The sequence below is a fragment of the Rhynchophorus ferrugineus genome, unplaced genomic scaffold (assembly GCF_030347505.1).
Source record: "Rhynchophorus ferrugineus isolate W39M unplaced genomic scaffold, kcgeb_rfMv2 rfM5, whole genome shotgun sequence".
NCBI classification, from domain to species: Eukaryota; Metazoa; Arthropoda; class Insecta; order Coleoptera; family Curculionidae; genus Rhynchophorus; species Rhynchophorus ferrugineus.
Window position 1 is genome coordinate 5,834,594 of NW_027472584.1, and position 6,250 is coordinate 5,840,843.

General features: G+C 33.5%; 1 pseudogene; it reads left to right on the forward strand.

The window, feature by feature from the left end:
* Positions 1-1,691: 1,691 nt before the first annotated feature.
* On the forward strand, positions 1,692-4,314 carry LOC143197398 (electron transfer flavoprotein-ubiquinone oxidoreductase, mitochondrial-like; annotated as a pseudogene).
* The last annotated feature ends 1,936 nt before the right edge of the window (positions 4,315-6,250 follow it).

Genomic DNA, 6,250 nt, shown 5'->3' on the forward strand with positions numbered 1-6,250 from the left:
TTTAAATAAAATGTCCGCGGCCAGAAAACATATCGATAGAAAATAATTTTAAAAAATCAATATATGGGAGGAAAAAAAATACCGAAATCTTTAGTGCAATAACTGCGGTACTAAAAAAAATGAACCAATATAAACCAAATCAATAGATTAGCCAAAATTATCTATATGTTTACTAATAATATCGATAGTTTTTATCAAGAATATCGACATTTTATTTACCCCCTATAGCTCTATATTATTATGTTAAGGTTAGTTCTAGTGTGTTCCCTGGGTTATATGTGTTTTCTCTTTATATTATTTGAGTATGATTTGCTTTAATTGTATACTACTATTATTTTCCTTGTTAAGCTTAAGTTATGGATTGTTATTAAATGATATAAAAATATTTTTGGCGACTGAGACTGTATTGTTGGTAAATAGCAATGTTTATAGTTAATTCACTAGTATAAAAGGGTCTATATCTGGGACGCTTTTAACTTTGAAGAATAATAGATACCTCATCGTGGTATCTTTATTCGGAAACGTGGAAAAATAATCCCTCTGCGCCAGAAACAAACCGAGTTTTAGGTTTGACTAGTGAACCAGCAGAAGACAAATCCGCATTAAGTTCTATTCACGAATTGCTGAAAGTAATATATTACATTTTCATATGAATTAATTAACGAAGAGGTATATTAATGTGAAATTATTAAATGCAATTATATATCAAAATTTTCAAGGACCTCTGCACAATACAGTTTTTACCATCGCTTTCTATTTAGGAAACGAAAATTAAGCAGTGGATGGCAAAAGCTTGAAGAATACTCAGCGGAAAGCTGCACAGAGGGCTCTGAAAAATACAAAATATCAACATCATTCTTTGAAGATCAAAAAGAGTGAAAAGAACCTGTAGAAACACCTGTAGTTTTACTAAACAATTTAGCATTAAAGGTAGGGATGTCTGTGCAATACTCTATAGTTAATGATATTTTGGTATTCAATATTGTTTAGTTAAATATAGACATATAAATAAGGTGCCTTTTAGGAACAAATAGAAGGCAAGACTGCATCACCAGACATTTCAGAGAAAAAATCTCATTTGCATAAAGTGAATGACACGGTTTATTCTTATGATACTCTTCATGTTAGAAGAAATGATTCTGATATGAGGGGACCTTTCAAAGTCCATTTTAACGTCAACGACGTCAAATTTTATAGAGAGGCTCAAACGATAAAAAATGCTCGTAATGAAGCTGCATTGAAAGCTCTAAATTATATTAACAAAAACAAGGAGGAGTTCTCATTTGAAGCAATGGGTAGACAATTTGTTATAGAAAATGATGATTAGATAACTTACCTTTGTTTCAGGTAATTGCGAAGAACAAAATCAAATGATAAAATTACCTATTTTTATTGTGTATGAAGCTGCTCAAAAACGTAATTTGGAGGTTAACTTCGAGATAGTCGAGGCCAGCCCATAAGAAATCATTTACAACAAAATGCACGGTTGATAATTTAGAAGTCGCTGGATCAGGAAGATCGATAAAGGATCGCTGCTGAAAATGTTACCTGGTTTAGTGAATATTCCTGAGATTGAAGGGTAAACACACAAACAGCAACAAAACTCTAAAACTCCTCTCCAGCAACCAACAAAGTCCAAAAATAAAAATAGAAAAACAAAATTGTAGACTATTTTCGATATGATTGATAGAATGTTTGACAATGTGGTAGATTTTGACAACGGTCTTATTGGTAAAGTACAAGGCACGTCAGAGGTAATTTATATTAGTTTTTATGATATCAAGTGTATTTTTATAGTCTATCTTCAGGATGATGCCAATTCCAACAAATCTTAAAATTAGGTCACCTTTTAAACTTAGAAGTACAATATACTGAGTTCCTTGAAAATGAACAACACTACGCAGTCTTATGATTGGGAACAATATAAGCTTTTGTAAGTAATTATTGATACAGAGTTTTTTAAAGCCTTTTTCCTTACATTATTATTTACATGTGCTTGGGTGAAGGCGTTTATATCAAAAATTATCGTGACCTAGTAGCTAAACATGGATTGAATGTGCTCTATAAACTAGGATTACTAGATAAATTTTTCGAAAAATCCACTGATGTCAGGTAATTTTATTTGGTTTAAATTCGCTCGGCAACCCAAAAAACAAATTTCTACAATCTTGTCAAATGTCCGTTTCTAAACAATCGGTCTTGCCGTATCATTTTTATTTTCCCACAATTTTATTACAGATGAAAATACACTTATTTAATATTGTAGTGATATTTTGGACATAGAATTATTCCAAGATTGATATATAGGAGACAATCAACATAGAAGATGAGAAAAAGGATTCTGAACTCGGACTTTATGCGTTATTTAGTATTATATTTATGTTATAAGATCGATTTTCATAAAATTACATTTATAGATAAAAATTATTTTGTTTGCAAAGGTTAATAAATAAAAATTGGACTGAGCTCAGTTTATTTTGATATATTTTGTTTGAACCTCTGAGTTGGCTTTGATTTTTTGAGTAACATATTTCTGTTACCTTTAATTATACAATTCCTTGTTAAAATAAATGAAAATGAGTTTGCATTTAGGGAATTCGTTGAAAATATCTAAGATTTCATTTTAATTCGGAATATTTAATTAATTTGTCGAAAATAAATTTTATAAGATATTTTAACTTTTATAGCTTAAAATGATTATATGTAATGATACAATTATTGTCTGGAGCTTTATTTTATAGCATATTGTGAAGTAACCTTTGGACTCTTAAATATAACTAATCATATTTTCTAGTCCAGCAGTTGGGTTAAATAGGAATATATTCGGATCAATTTTCCAAGATAACACACTATATTTCATTCATCCAAGTGAAGAAGATCCAAGATGGAAAGGTAATTTTAATATAAAATGCACTATGATTCAGCTGTTTTTTCATTAAAACATAATTTATTCTATATTATTGTTATAATAATAAATAAAAAAGGTTCTATTTTTAACAACTACCATTTAAGTGAGAAAAAAAGACATCGTTATCCCGTAGATTAATATTGGTAATTGGAGTGACATATTAAGAAAATTGTACAATATATATTATTATGAATTAAACATTATATAACGAATTATTTTATTGATATCATTTTTATTATTTTACCTGTCTGTCTATAAGTCTGATTATAAATATGCATAGAATTTGTCCGTATTAAAACAAAAAAATTGTTTCAAAGAGACTTGGCTTTGGCTTTATTCGTGTTACAGTCTGATAATTCTTCTTCAATAGTCTGAGAAAATATATGCCCAGCTTAAAACACTGTTTTTTTCTACCATTATAAGTATCTACACTATTTAAATTTATAATATATATTCTTCACAATTTCTGTGTGACATGTCATGATAAAATTATTACTTACCTTGAAAGGATTAATTTTTCTTAAATTACACATTCTAGATGTAAACTGATATTCTGATACTCGGTGGTGGTCCAACTGGAATAAGCGCGGCTATACGAGCCAAACAACTGTTGGAAGCGGAAGGGAAGAAAATCAGGGTCGGTGGAATCGAAGTCATAGCACACTTGATCGGTGGTCTATACGGAACGTAGATTTTTAGGTAAGCATCGTCGAGAAGGCCCCATAAATGGGACTGGAAAGAGAAGAGCGCGCCTCTGAACACTCCCCTAATGGAGGATAACTTCGGTCTGTTAACTAGCACCGGTAGGATTCCGGTACCAGGCCTTCCAGGATTATTTGCCTTAAATCGATTTATGTATTGAATAAATGATATTTCGTCAGGAACTCCGATGTTTAATCACGGGAACTATATCGTCCCGCTGGGACACGTTATTCAGTGGCTGGGAGAGCAAGCTGAGGCCGTGGGCCCGGGTTATGCACCTTCCGAGGTCCTGTACAACGATGACGGGAGCGTTAAGATATCGTGACGAATGATTCAAACATAAACCGGGTGCGCGGAGCACACCATCGGCTGGCCCTTGGATAAGAACACCTACGGAGGATCCTTTCTGTATCATTTAAACGACGAAGTACCCCTGATCGCCGTCGGGTTTGGATTACACCAATCTGTACCTGAGCCCGTTCAAGGAATTCCAGAGGTACTGAATATCCAAAGATCGGTAATGCGGTAATGTTCGTTTCTTCGCAGGTTTAAACACCATCCGTCCATAAAGCATCACTTCGAAGACGGCAATAGGATCTCGCAAGGGCACCGGCAGTTTTCACAGTATCCCCAATCTCACTTTCCCTGGAGAATGCTTAGTAGTCTTTGCCGCGGGTTTTATTACCTCGCCGAAAGTTAGTTAAAAGGATTGTACCTAATGAAAAATTAGAGCATTACACAAAAATAAGTTTTTTATTAATGAATTGTTTAAAAGTTCATAAAATAATCACTCAAATGTCATCAAAACACAACTGGAATCTTTTAAAGTCAACTAAAAGCGTATATATAGTGTATAACACAAATTATGTTATGCAACACTTTAAAATCCTGTCAAAGGAAACTTAGGCATCTTCGACGGACTCGAAGATTGTTTTTGTCCCGCTGGTGTGTATGAGTTTGTGCCACTCGATTCTGGAGAGGGCCAGTGACTGTAGATCAATGTCCAGAACCGCATCCACTGCAAAACATGCAACATCAAGGACCCCAGCCAGAACATCAACTGGGTGGTCCCAGAAGGAGGTCGCGGCCCAGCTTACAACGCAATGTAAGGACCAATGAGATTTAACGTTTTCCTATATCTTTTTATTTATATTGTATTAGTTAAGAAGATACAATTTTTGTATACAAATAAACTTTATATTGTAGTTTTACCAGTATCGTTGACTAGCTTGATTCATCCCTTGTTTCTTCCTTTAGCTCTTCTCTTTCTCTGAACTGATTCTCGGCCGCTCTGTAATGTTCTGGCCAGTCTTTTGGTTGCTTATTTCCATACATCTGTAAATCAATAATAACCTGACAATGTGCTTATAAGTCAACTGAAATAGTTACCTCACACACAAACTGTAAAACCTTCATCTTTGAGATTTCAATTTCAGCTCGAATCCCCCATTGGAAAGTTTGTATTTTCGTTTTGTCATCAAACTCACAGTGAAGGTAATAATTCTTTATCAAGGTTTCTCTTATATATTCTTTGACTTTACCGAAAAATGGATGCTCAACTTCTACATCAATATCCAAGGACTTCAGGAAACTATAAAGGGATTCTGAAATAATAAATCAACAATATAAAAACAATAAAGGGATGTTATTGTAGAGCTCACTGTCTGATACTGGAGTGTTTGTCATAAATATATGGATAAAATTAATAGGGTCAGTATCTTGTGAGCAGCATTCGGTACATTTGGTCGTTCGACCTTCGTAGAGTAAAGACGTGTTTGGAGCGACGGTCAGTGTAATAAATTTGAAAGTGTACTACCTGTGCCACAAATGCGATTTTAAAAAATAAGTAAAAACCGTGACGACAATAACAGTGTTAAAACTGCGCGTTAAATGTTTAGTGAAAATGTGTTTAAAACGATGGTCACTGCAATAAAGTAACAAAGGTAAAATTTTGGGGGCTGTTAAGGGTCGGAGGTGCATCATCTGTACCACAAATGCGGCGTTATAACGGTTCTGAAACAAATACCGGTACTGAAATTTTTGTAAAAACGTGAATTAAACTATTCATTAAATAAAAATGATTAATAGAGAGAACCAGAGACTAAATGAGATGGAAACACAATCCTCAACGTCAGGTGAAGCTTATCTGGCACAACAGAATCAAATCTTTTGTCAAGAAAACCATAAGAGAACGCAAAATGAGCAAGCTCTCTATAATGCGTATATTAACGAAAAAACAGCCCGACGGAATCTGGAAATTGCACTAACAAATATGCAAAAACAATTAGATGCACTACAACTCCTAATAAAAAACCAAAACACATACAATCCAACTAGCATTCCCGTAGTGAACCAGTGCACTGAAAACAAATTGCCTGTAAACTATGAAACAGACGAGGAAGAATTGCAAAAAGAAGTAGGCTGGATAACAGTTAAAAGAAATAAGAAACGAAAAGCAAACTACACACCTGAAGCTTCACCACAACAACCAAAAACCATTAAAGCACAAGAATTGAATAAAGAAATAAAAGTGCCGAGACCACCTCCAATTATAGTAAGTAATGTCACAGACTTTGACTTGCTATATGAAACAATGAAAACAAATAATATACTATTTAGAGCAACAACATTAAACAATGG